The 11889-nt window shown below is 47.4% G+C and overlaps 1 long non-coding RNA gene across 2 annotated transcripts; it reads left to right on the top strand.

The window, feature by feature from the left end:
- The first annotated feature begins 364 nt into the window (after positions 1 to 364).
- On the top strand, positions 365 to 11652 carry LOC122546599 (uncharacterized). 2 transcript variants are annotated; one of them, XR_006310773.2, is made up of 3 exons: positions 365 to 514; positions 10552 to 10839; positions 11130 to 11652. It is a non-coding gene; the product is annotated as an uncharacterized LOC122546599 (long non-coding RNA). The 2 variants fall into 2 exon arrangements; XR_015754337.1 differs by lacking the exon at positions 365 to 514 and adding an exon at positions 766 to 1103.
- The last annotated feature ends 237 nt before the right edge of the window (positions 11653 to 11889 follow it).

Genomic DNA, 11889 nt, shown 5'->3' with positions numbered 1-11889 from the left:
AAGCAGATCAATGGACCCTTCACAGTATGGAATTAACTAAAGCTCGATTAACTAACTATCCCAGCTAACCTTCAAATGCAGGTGGGAAGAGATAATGTGTGGAAAACAACTTTGTTTCCCAGGAAATATCATTGGGTTAACCTGCTGTCCACGAAGTTATTTTATTACACTTTATTGGATTTACTCTGCAATTAAGGCAATTTCTTAAGAAACATATAAAAATTGCCTTTGTTCCAAGTGAAATTGTGCAGTTTCTCCAAGGAACACAGAAGGTTTTAACCTCTGTGCTGCTGGACAAACCTATGCCTGGCATCGTAATAAACTGCGAAATCTTGCTGTAGCAGACTGCATTCCTGTTGATTATTTGACCAATTGCGGGACCGAGAGGCCCCTCCCGGGGTTTGAGATCTTCATATGGTGCCGTGACTCGGATTCGGTACGGACGGATTGTGGACAGTGGTGTGAGAGCCTTGAGCCCTCTGCTATTGAGTGTTGAGGAATCGGCCAACCAGACGTGAGTATTTCATATCCGTTTGGTTTTCCTCTCATTCAAGCAGTGGTTGACCTGACCCCTCTCTGTCTATTGTCCTAGTCCAGCCCGACTAAGGGTCTTGGCAAGGATAGGGTCAAGGGGACCCTATAAATAAAAAGGGGGAAGAAGTGAGAGAAAAGTCGAAAAGGCTCTACCTCAGATCGGGGATCTGAGGACAGGATTGAGAAACGGATCCCAATAGGGTGCAGCACCCTTCAAAAAAAGAGAGAGAAAGAAAGGATTTGGGACTTTCTCAGAGTCGTGAAACTCTGATTCAATCAGATCGGCGCTATCTAAATTAATACCTAAACTGCTCTGTGAAATACGAAAGTATGGCGATATTTTATAACGCAAGTCTTGAGGGTTTTGGAAAGTCTTGCGGAAGTCGGTAAACCGTTGTGCGCCAACGGGTGAAGGTTTTGAGTCGGCACTATGTGGAAGGAAGTCTGTTTGAGGATTGGGGAATCACATAGACAAGATGGAAGATCCGTCTTCACTGTCAGTAAGAAGTTTCCGGGAAAGTCCGAAGCTTTTCGGAAACTTTCTGGCAGCTTAAACAAAACGTTAGATGGTGAGCAGTGGCCCCCTAGGTGACTCGAAACGTATTCAATTGGTTAAATCGGCCCGGCAATTGATTTGGCAGCGGAAACTGGCTCCAAAAATGAAGGAACGAATTAGACTGTGGCGGCAATTTTGTGACGAAAGTCACAAAGAATCAGTTTTGTGCTCAAACCGCCACTAAATTGGGAATCAAATTAACTACTGATGGTGCCATGAAATCTATTGAGCTCATCAAAAAAGTGAATGTGCCCAAGTTAAACAGCAACAGAAACGAAAGGAGAAGTCACTCGTGGCCTGGTTAGCAAACAGAACTGTCCAGTCCAATGGTTGGCTTTGGTTTAAGCGCGGGAGAGGATGAAAGTCCGGATTTAGGTGAATGTTCCTACCTAATCCCTGCCATCCCTGCCTGACTTGCAAGTGCGTCCGAACGCACCCCCGGGTTACTCTGTCGGATCTGCACATTCAGGGCTCCAAGTGCCCCCTGCACTACCCCCTCCTCCACAGGCTGTTCAGCCTCCGGCATATCAAACTGTTGTTCCACCTGATTCTCAAATTCCTGCAGCCTACCCTTGTGTTCTCCCGCCCAGTTCTAACCCCCCCCCCCCACAAACGTTGCTCCTTCTCCCCATTCCCCCCAGGTTACTGTTAACTCGGCAGCTGCAGCTCCGACCAAAGACGTATGCTGCTGCTGTGGCCATCCCTGTCCCGCCACCCCGCTCCCCGGTTTACTGACCCTGTTGCTTGTAACGCTTGTAGTCAGCAGAAATTGAAACAGCACCAATTCTTTCAACTTGTTCAGCGATTAGAAACCCCTTTGAGTTCCTCTTCTGAGGACTCGGGAGACAAAGTACCTGCATTAGGCATGTTCCCGATGAGAGAACTACTGAACCCACGGGCTTGCCATCCCAGTCAAAACTCTGCTATCTGTATTTACTGTCCCTGGAAACCACATGAAATTCTGTCCGATCTTCAGTAAAGCACTGGACCACCATATCAGCAGTTCATTGATTGCCTAAGCACCACAATTAAAGTTTGTGATGGCAATGCCCAGGATCTTTTGGGCCCTTCGTCAACAAATCCTTACCTGCTCTGAACATGCCCGCTTTACTGAACGTATTGGTCACGGTGAGTTTACTGCCTTCCCTAATGCTGTTGCCCAAGATCAGCAACGACAAGATGTTACCCTTGCTGCTGACATACTAGCAAAACCTATTGACTTTATTCACATCCTCACCCTCAAAAATTAGGAGTCTGCTGAAGACTCCCTTGAGTGCTTTAGAGAATGTTATTCCAGCAATTGAGTTTGGAATGCTATTAATGCTCAGTATAATGCTCAGTGGGTGACACGGTGGCACAGTGGTTAGCACTGTTGCCTCACAGCGCCAGAGACCCGGGTTCAATTCCCGCCTCAGGCGACTGACTGTGTGGAGTTTGCACATTCTCCCCGTGTTTGCGTGGGTTTCTTCCGGATGCTCCGGTTTCCTCCCACAGTCCAAAGATGTGCAGGTCAGGTGAATTGGCCATGCTAAATTGTCCGTAGTGTTAGGTAAGGGGTAAGTGTAGGGGTACGGGTGGGTTGCGCTTCGGCGGATCAGTGTGGACTTGTTGGGCCGAAGGGCCTGTTTCCACACTGTAATGTAATCTAATTCTACGCTGTTAAACTGCCTGCCGCCCTCTGTAGTCACAGCCGTCAAAACAAAACACCTGGTATGGGTTGAAGCCACCCCTAACCAACTCCATTGTTCTATTAAGGCCTTATGGAAACAGCAGAGCGAAGACAGACCACCAATCTGTGTAAAATCAGGATTTGTAGTCCAGGAGGAGCTATCTCAACAACATCCCATGTATCATAGTAACGGCCCTGCACCCATTCGAAACCACAGTCATGGGTATGGCCGAGGGGCTTCCTCTTAGAGTCTGCCTCCCACCTGTTTTAATTGTAAAAGCCTATAGCACTAGGCCTGTGACTGCCCGACACGAAACTGCTTTACTTGCGACAGTCCCCTCCATTGGGCCTCTTATTGCCCTAGAGGGGCAGCAAAGAGGAATCAAGGAAGCTTATATGAGAATTACCCTCAGAACTCCCATGACAATTGGGGGAAACCTTCCGATGATAGTCATCCTCCACCACAAGCAAGAGGCAGAGGACAAATCACCAGTTTTTCACAAAATAATCCCTCTTCCTGTTGACTAAATAATTTTCCCCTACGGTCTGTGTCTTCCAAGCAGGAACCCACAGTTTTACTTAAAGTTAACAGCAGATGGTACCCCCTTCCTGATCGACACAGGGTCCTCAATATCTTCTGCGAAACTTGAATTTGCCAATCTCTAAACAGACCAAGACCATCGTTTTGTGATTACAACTACATTATCCTGCAATCTAATGGGACGAGACCCTGCTTTCAAGTTAAACTTGCCTGCTCCCCTGATGGTGTCCAACTTGACTCTGACTCAGTTGAACGCCAACTGTATGTGTCCACTAAATCTCAATGGTGGTCACTTGACCTTGACCCTCAAGTGCTTGGAGGTCACATCACCCTTGCTTATGATTGGACAGGCCAAGACAAATTTCTTGTAGACGTCTTTGCGGACTTGATTGGGACTGAATGGACTGTGCAGATTTTAGCTCAGGTCACCCGTCCAGAAGGTGAAGCAGATTCTGTTGAAATACCTCCTCACCTGTGGAAACAAGGGGACCCTTCAGCCCCTCACATCACTCGGAAGGTTAACCCACCCCATCATGCTAAGGACCTGGGGACTATGGTCCACCGTGTAGTCACCAGGGCTGACCCACACTGCTATCAGCTGCAAAGATTTTAAGAAGATATGACCATCCTCGACTGCCCAACTCCTACCTCCTGCAATGCCACAATCCAACACCATGAGAGTCGGGACATCCCTGATTTAGTCAACCCTGGGCCGAAACATCATCCCACGTTGGACTCACTGATTGTGAACCCATTCAAGTTGCCCTAAAACCAAATGTTATTCTGCCATCCAATCGCCAATACCCACTGAAACAACAGGCAATGCCAAGCCTTACTGCTGTAATAATTCTCCATCAAGGCATTCGAGTCTCTTATCACTTGTCTTGTTACACTCCAATTATGGCTGTCCCAAAGCCTGGCAAGCCTACCAATATAGGTTGGCTCAACACCTAAGAGCTCTCAATGCCATTGTCCAGCCTCTTCATGCCCTGGTCCCAAACCCAGCTCATTTTTGTCCTCCATACCATCAGATGCTAAATTTTTCGCCATTGTTGACCTCCAAGTGCCCTGTTCTCCTTTCCTCTTCATGAAAATAGCCAGTACCTACTCGCCTTTACCTTGGACAACAGCTGACATGGACTCAACTATACCTCAAGGCTTCAGTCACTCTCCAACCCTTTTCTAACCAACCCTGCAGAAACAACTAACCCTCACAAGTGGGTCTACACTGATGCAATATATCGACGACCACCTCGTCGCCAGTGTGGATGGAGAATCCAACCGCTCTGATGTTGTCCTCCTCCTGAAGCACTTGGGATATGTAGTCTCTCCACAGAAGGTTTCCATTGCACTACATCAGGTCAAGTTCCTAGGCCTCATCCTATCTGCTGACTCATGCTCCTTGCCGCATCACCCCTATTGTCAACTTCCCAGTCCTAACCACCGTAAGACAAGTGTGCCGATGGCTGGGCATGGTCAACCTCTGCAGACAATTGATCCCCTCTGCAGCTCTCTTCATTAAGATGTTGGCTCCATTTTCCTCCCACGAAGGGTACCTTCACCCTCTCCTCAGAGGCAAAGTAAACCTCCGAAGAGCTCAAGCAAGCCTTGTCACAAGTTTTAGCTTTGGGAAGAGCACTTTATGACAAGTACTATACCATCCTGGATGACTGTGCCTCTTCAGTACTCACTCACCTGGAGATCGACTTTGCTCAGTCACCTATTTTTCTACGAAGCTTGACCCTGTTGCTTTAGGCCATCCTCCTTGCACCCACACCTTAACTGCTATTTATCTTGATTCGGAGATGCCGGTGTTGTACTGGGGCGTACAAAGTTAAAAATCACACACCACCAGGGGTTATACTCGATAGGTTTAATTGGAAGCACTAGCTTTCAGAGCGCTGCTCCTTCATCTGGTGGTTGTGGAGTACACAGTTGTAAGTCACAAAATTTATAGCAAAAGTTTACAATGTGATGGAACTGAAATTATACATTGAAACATACCTTGGTTGTTTGTTGAGTCTCTCACCTGTTAGAATGACCATGATAGTTTGACTTCTTTCATGTGTAAATTGCAAAACCTTTTTTAAAAGTTACATTCTCAGGTTGACTGTAACGATTGGTGTCAGCCCAGATAAGATGGTAAGATGTTGAAGGTGTTGGCCCCCTGTGTTCCCTGTCTGCGCCATCATGTTTAGATTGATTCTAACCTAAAAATTGAGTTAACAGAGTCTTACATGGATTCATGCAGGTTTTGAGCAAAGTACAATGTAACTCTGCAAGTACAAATTCACCCCACAAACGTAAATGTGTATGTGTTGCACGTAGGTGTGCCTGGGGTGAGGGGTTGTGAGTGTGAGAGAGTGTATATGTGTGTGTGTGAGTGTAGAGTGTTTAAGTCTGTGAAAGGATGCGTGTGGGAGTGTGTGTCTCTGTAGGAGTGTGTGAATGTCTGTGTGCGTGTCTGTGTATAGGAGTGCCTGTGTGTGTGTGCGCGCATGTGTGTGTGTGTGTGTTTGTGTGTGTGTAGTGCAATGGTGGTCACCTGTAATGTGACATGAACCCAAGGTCCCGGTTAAGGCCCTCCCTATGGGTACTGAACTTAGCTATCAGCCTCTGCTCGGCCACTTTCCTCTGCTGCCTGTCCCGAAGTCCACCTTGGAGGATGGTCACCCGAAGGTCCGAGGCTGAATGTCCTGGACCATTGAAGTGTTCCCCCACTGGGAGGGAACCCTCCTGTCTGTTGATTGTTGTGCGGTGCCCATTCATCCGTTGTCATAGCCTTTGCTCGGTTTCCCCAGTGTACCATGCCTCTGGGCATCCCTGCCTGCAACGTATAAGATAGACAACGTTGGCTGAGTCACATGAGTACCTGCCATGTACAAGGTGGGAGGTGTCCCCATGTGTAATGGTGGTATCTATGTCCACATTCTGATACGCCTTGCAGCGCCTACCGTGACAGGGTTGTATGGAGTTGTCCTGAGAGCCGGGCAGCTTGCTACGAACAACGATCTGTTTGAGGTTTGGTGGTTGTTTAAAGGCAAGTAGTGGAGGTGTGGGGAAGGTCTTGGCGAGGTGCTCATCCTCATTGATGATGTGTTGCAGGTCACGAAGATCATGGTCTAGTTTTTCAGCTCCTGGGAAGTACTGAACAACGAAAGGTACCCTTCGAAAAGCGATAGCTCGGTTCCGTACCCATAGGGAGGGCCTCAACTGGGACCTTGGGTTCATGTCACATTACAGGTGACCACCATTGCACTATACACACACACACACAGACACTCCTACATACACACACACATACACAGACACTCCTACACACACACAGGCACTCCTATACATATATACACACAGACACATGTATACACAGACACATAGACAGACACTCACACACACTTCTACAGACACACACTCCCACATGCATCCTCTCACAAACGTAGACACTTTACACTCACACACATACATATACACTCTCAACCGCCCACCCCAGACACACACACACACAAAGACCCACGTGCACACATACACATATACATCTGTGGGGTGAATTTGTACTTGCAGAGTTACATTGTACATTGCTCAAAAACTGCATGAATCCATGTAAGACTCTGTTAACTCACTTTTTAGATTAGATCAGTCTAAACATTATGGCACAGACAGGGAACATGGGGGGCTAACACCTTCAACATAGTATCTGGCTGACACCAATTGTTACAGTTAACCTGAGAATGTAACTTTTAAAATAGTTTTGTGATTTCCATATGAAAGAAGTGAAACTATTATGGTCATCCTAACAGATGAGAGACTTAACAAATAATTAAGGTCATTTTCAATGTATAATTTCAGTTACATCACACTGTATAGCTTTTGCTATAAATTCAGTGACTTACAATTGTGTACACCACAACCACCTGATGAAGGAGTGTCGCTCCGAAAGCTAGTGTGCTTCCAATTAAACCTGTTGGACTATAACCTGGTGTTGTGTGATTTTTAGCTATTTATCTTCGTTCACAATCTGCAGAGAATCTCAAACTGCAACAGGATGTTGCTATCTACTGTTCTCATTCCGTAGCTGTCCTCCTGGGAATTTGCAAAGTCAACATTTCAGTGCAGCTCGCCGAAACCGTGATGAGATTTATCTCCTGAACCATCCTGGACTGGCCTTTAAGTACCGCACCGCCACTAACCCTGCCGATTTCCGTGCACATCCTCCTTCACCCTTATCCGCTCCCAAACATGATTGTTTTCTCCTCATTAGTGAGGACGCCCGAGGTGGTCCTGATCTTTCCGATGCCCCTCTCTCAGTCCCTGATATCAATATGTTCACTGGTGGGAATTCTTTCACTGACTGTAGAGGGTATGTGATAGTTGATGACTGTGGAATCCTGGAATCCGCTGCCTTTGAGACCCCTTTCTCTGCCCAGCAAGCTGAGCTTTTTGCCCTCATCCGTGCTTGAATTCTCGGGACAGGGCTCCGTGCTAACATTTACACCGACACCCAATATGCTTTTGGGGTTGTGCATGATCTCAGACAACTCTGGAGTAACAGAGGATCTTTGACATCATCTGTTAGGTGAATTGGCCGTGCTAAATTGCCCGTAGTGTTAGGTAAGGGGTAAATGTAGGGGTATGGGTGGGTTGCACTTCGGCGGGTCGGTGTGGACTTGTTGGGCCGAAGGGCCTGTTTCCACACTGTAATCCAGTCTAATCTAATGGTACTCCCATTTCTCACCGTCAGCTTGTCTCAGACCGTTTGACCTCACTCCTGCTCCCAAAACAGGTTTCTGTTATCAAATGTACTGTCCATACTACTGGCCAATCCCCTGTTGATATTGGCAAAACAAGCCTTAAGATTGTGCCTAAAATGATGACTCAGACTGAAAGCTCTGACAAAAGTGGGTTTACCTCAGATAAACTAATGCCAACCATTCACGATGTTCAAAATCCCACAACACCAGGTTATAGTCCAACAGGTTTATTTGGAAGCACACTAGCTTTCGGAGCGACGCTCCTTCGTCAGGTGGTTGTGGAGGACACAGTTGTAAGATGAAGGAGCAGCGCTCCGAAAGCTAGTGCTTCCAATTAAACCTGTTGGACTATAACCTGGTGTTGTGGGATTTTTAACTTGGTACACCCCAGTCCAACACCGGCATCTCCAAGTCATTCAAGATGGACGGCACGGTGGCTCAGTGGTTAGCACGGCTGCCTCACAGCGCCAGAGACCCGGGTTCGACTCCAGCCTCGGGCAACTGTCTATGTGGAGTTTGCCCATTCTCCCCCGTGTCTGTGCGGGTTTCCTCCAGGTGCTCCGGTTTCCTCCCACAAACCAAAAGATGTGCAGGTCAGGGTGGGTTGACCATGCTAAATTACCCGTAGTGTTAGGTGAAAGGGTAAATGTAGGGGAATGGGTCTGGGTGGGTTGCTCTTCAGAGGGTCGGTGTGGACTTGTTGGGCCGAAGGGCCTGTTTCCACACTGTAGGGAATCTAAATCTAAATCTAATGTTGTCCTCTTACAGAGGGACGCCTCTGAAAGGCAGTTGTGGTCTAAAACCGGCTGTTATTGTAGTCCTGTTACTAAACTATGGGCCACTCCAGCTGTAGGTCTGATGTTCTTGCTCTATGGGTAGCTGATTGTCTCCACACTGCTGCACACTGTGGTGCTCGCTCGATGTCTGACCCACATCTGACCACTTGGTGGCCTCCCCACCTGCAGCCAATGTCCCAACGAGTCTGTGATAGATGCCAAGAACACAGCCTGGGTAAGGGTGTTCCTTGCCCTGTGGGACAGAGCCTCCTCCCTGAAGGGCCCTTTCAAACCCTTCAAATGGACTTCATTGAGTTACAAAAGTGCCAAAGCTACATGTTTTAGTTATTGATTATGTTTTTTTCTAAATGGGTTAAAGCTTACTCTATTTCTCAAGCTCCTGCTTAAGATTATCCTACTTAAGGTTTGGTATTCCCCTGTCTGTCTTCTCACAATGGTCCTCATTTTATTGGTGACGTAAATGACGAATTATGCTCCAACTTCAGCATCTGCCGCCACTCCATTGTGCTTATCGCCCACAGGCTACAGGTCTTGTGGAGCGCTGTAACCAGACCCTGAAAACTGAACTCGCCAAATTGACTTTGGAGACAGGCCTTTCCTGGGTTAAGCTATTGCCTCTGGTACTGTTTCACCCAGGCAAAAGTGAGGACTGCAGATGCAGGAAACCGGAGGCTAGATCAGAGTGGTGCTGGAAAAGCACAGCAGGTCAGGCAGCGTCCGAGGAGCAGGAAAATCGATGTTTCAGGCAAAAGCCCTTCATCAGGAATAGAGGCAGGGAGCCTCCAGGGTGGAGAGATAAATGGGGGGGTGGGGCTGGCGAGAAGGTAGCCAGGAGTACAATAGGCAAATGGGGGTGGGGATAGAGGTGATAGGCAAGAGAGGAGGGTGGGGTAGGGAGCAAAGAGTACAATGGGTGAATGGGGTGGGGATAGAGGTGATAGGTCAGAGGGGAGGGTGGGGTAGGGAGCAAAGAGTACAATAGGTGAATGGGGCTGGGGATGGAGGTGATAGGTCAGAAAGGAGGGTGGGGGAAGGTAGCAAATAGTACAATAGGTGAATGGGGGGGGGGAATGGAGGTGATAGGTCAGGGGGGCGCAGGTGGAGCGGAGTGGGAAGGGAGGTAGGACAGGTCATGGGGACAGTGCTGAGCTGGAAGGTTGGAACTGAGGTAAGGTGGGGGGGAGGGAAAATGGGGAAACTGGTGAAGTCTACCAGTTTCACCTACACTGCACTCCTGCTGGTAAAACTCGGTTATCTCCTGCCAAAATAGTCTATGGCCGAGCCCTTCACACCCCTTGGGATGACACCACCACCCCTGTTCACTTTCACCACATGGCTGAAGACATGTCCTCCTAGGTCCACTCCTTAACTAAAATTTTACGAGGACTTCACTCCCGAGTCCGTGCTGCTGACTAAAACCTCCCCTTTCTCAACGGTGTTCCCACTATTGAGCCAGGCTCCTTTACCCTCACCAAGAATTGGACATGCCGCAGCCTCCGACTTCGATGGGAGGGACCCTTCCAAGTCCTCCTCACTAGCCCGACTGCTGCTAAGAATCAGCTTCCAGGGTCCCCACCTCCATCATTGTAAGGTCATCACACGAGCCCCTTCAAAGGGGGGAGACGTTGGGAAATGAAAGAGGAACCAGAACCAGACCACTAAGATATAGCTGTCTGTTCTGAATGTTAATTCTCCTTCTGTTTTAGATACCCTTGCTTCAGAAATGACCACTAGGATCAAGATCGAGCTTACCCTGCTATGCGGACTTGCCATCACCAGCACTGGTGCACGAGGAAGGACCGTCTAACCGTGCGATCCTGAGCAACCAGGGACTGTGTACCATCTATGCCAAGAAGGTGTCCTTGTGTGCCAAGAGACTGGTTCCTTTGGTGCGTGGAAGGTTACCAATAATGACTGCTGCTGTGGTCAACTACAGCAACGAGACCGGACAATCCATTTACAGAACAAGTCTCAATGGTCTTTACCCTGTCCAGGTGCTGTGTGCCAGTTTGATTTCCGTTGTGCTTTGGTCATTCCATTTATTGGAGGAAATCCATAAGTAACTGGCAGGTGGACATAAGTAATATCTAAAAGAAATATTATGTCCAGTAAACACTTTAGAAGCGTTCCATACTCCTTTGTTGAGATTCGGGAGGGGAAAAGGGGTCAGAGAGTCTTTTGCTGAAGTAACAGACCACTTCATCCCTGCCAGATATTCAGCTGTGACTCTGGAGAAACAAATTGTTTGTGAAGGATAACGTTTTCCCCTTCTTCTGTTTTGCAGCGTGACTTATTTGAATGAAGGCAAGGCTTACCAGGGTCGCCTATCACACAATGGAATGACCAAAGGGGAGAGATGAGGTACCGAAACTTGGATTTAGGCTGTTACCAGGAGCAACCATTTTACGCATAGTTTTATTCACCATAACCAGACACTTCTCAACGCAAAGTAACATAACAAAATGGCTTCAGGCTGCAAATTAACACTGCGTTTAAAATGCCCTCTCACCCTGCTAAAGGCGGTATTCCTGCCTTGCTGAGCTAACTGTATCAAAGATAAAGCAGATCAATGGACCCTTCACAGTATGGAATTAACTAAAGCTAGATAGGACATTACTAACCATCCCAGCTAACCTTCAAATGCAGGTGGGAAGAGATAATGTGTGGAAAACAACTTTGTTTCCCAGGAAATATCATTGGGTTAACCTGCTGTCCACAATGCTATTTTATTACACTTTATTGGATTTACTCTGCAATTAAGGCTGTACTATTTCTTAAGAAATATATAAAAATTGCCTTTGTTCCAAGTGAAATTGTGCAGTTTCTCCAAGGAACACAGAAGGTGTGCGATTGTCTCTCTCTCACACACACACACACACACACACACACACATACAGACAGACACATACAATCAGACACATACAATCATTCATTCACATATGCACGCACATAAAGATACAGACACACACACTCTCTCGTTCACATATACACAGACACATGCGCACACACACACAATTATTCATTCACGTACATATATAGAAACA

The sequence above is a fragment of the Chiloscyllium plagiosum genome, unplaced genomic scaffold (genome assembly GCF_037043375.1).
Source record: "Chiloscyllium plagiosum isolate Xiang-an unplaced genomic scaffold, Cpla_swu_hap1 HiC_scaffold_44, whole genome shotgun sequence".
Taxonomy (NCBI): Eukaryota; Metazoa; Chordata; class Chondrichthyes; order Orectolobiformes; family Hemiscylliidae; genus Chiloscyllium; species Chiloscyllium plagiosum.
This window is presented reverse-complemented; position numbering and strand designations above follow the sequence as displayed.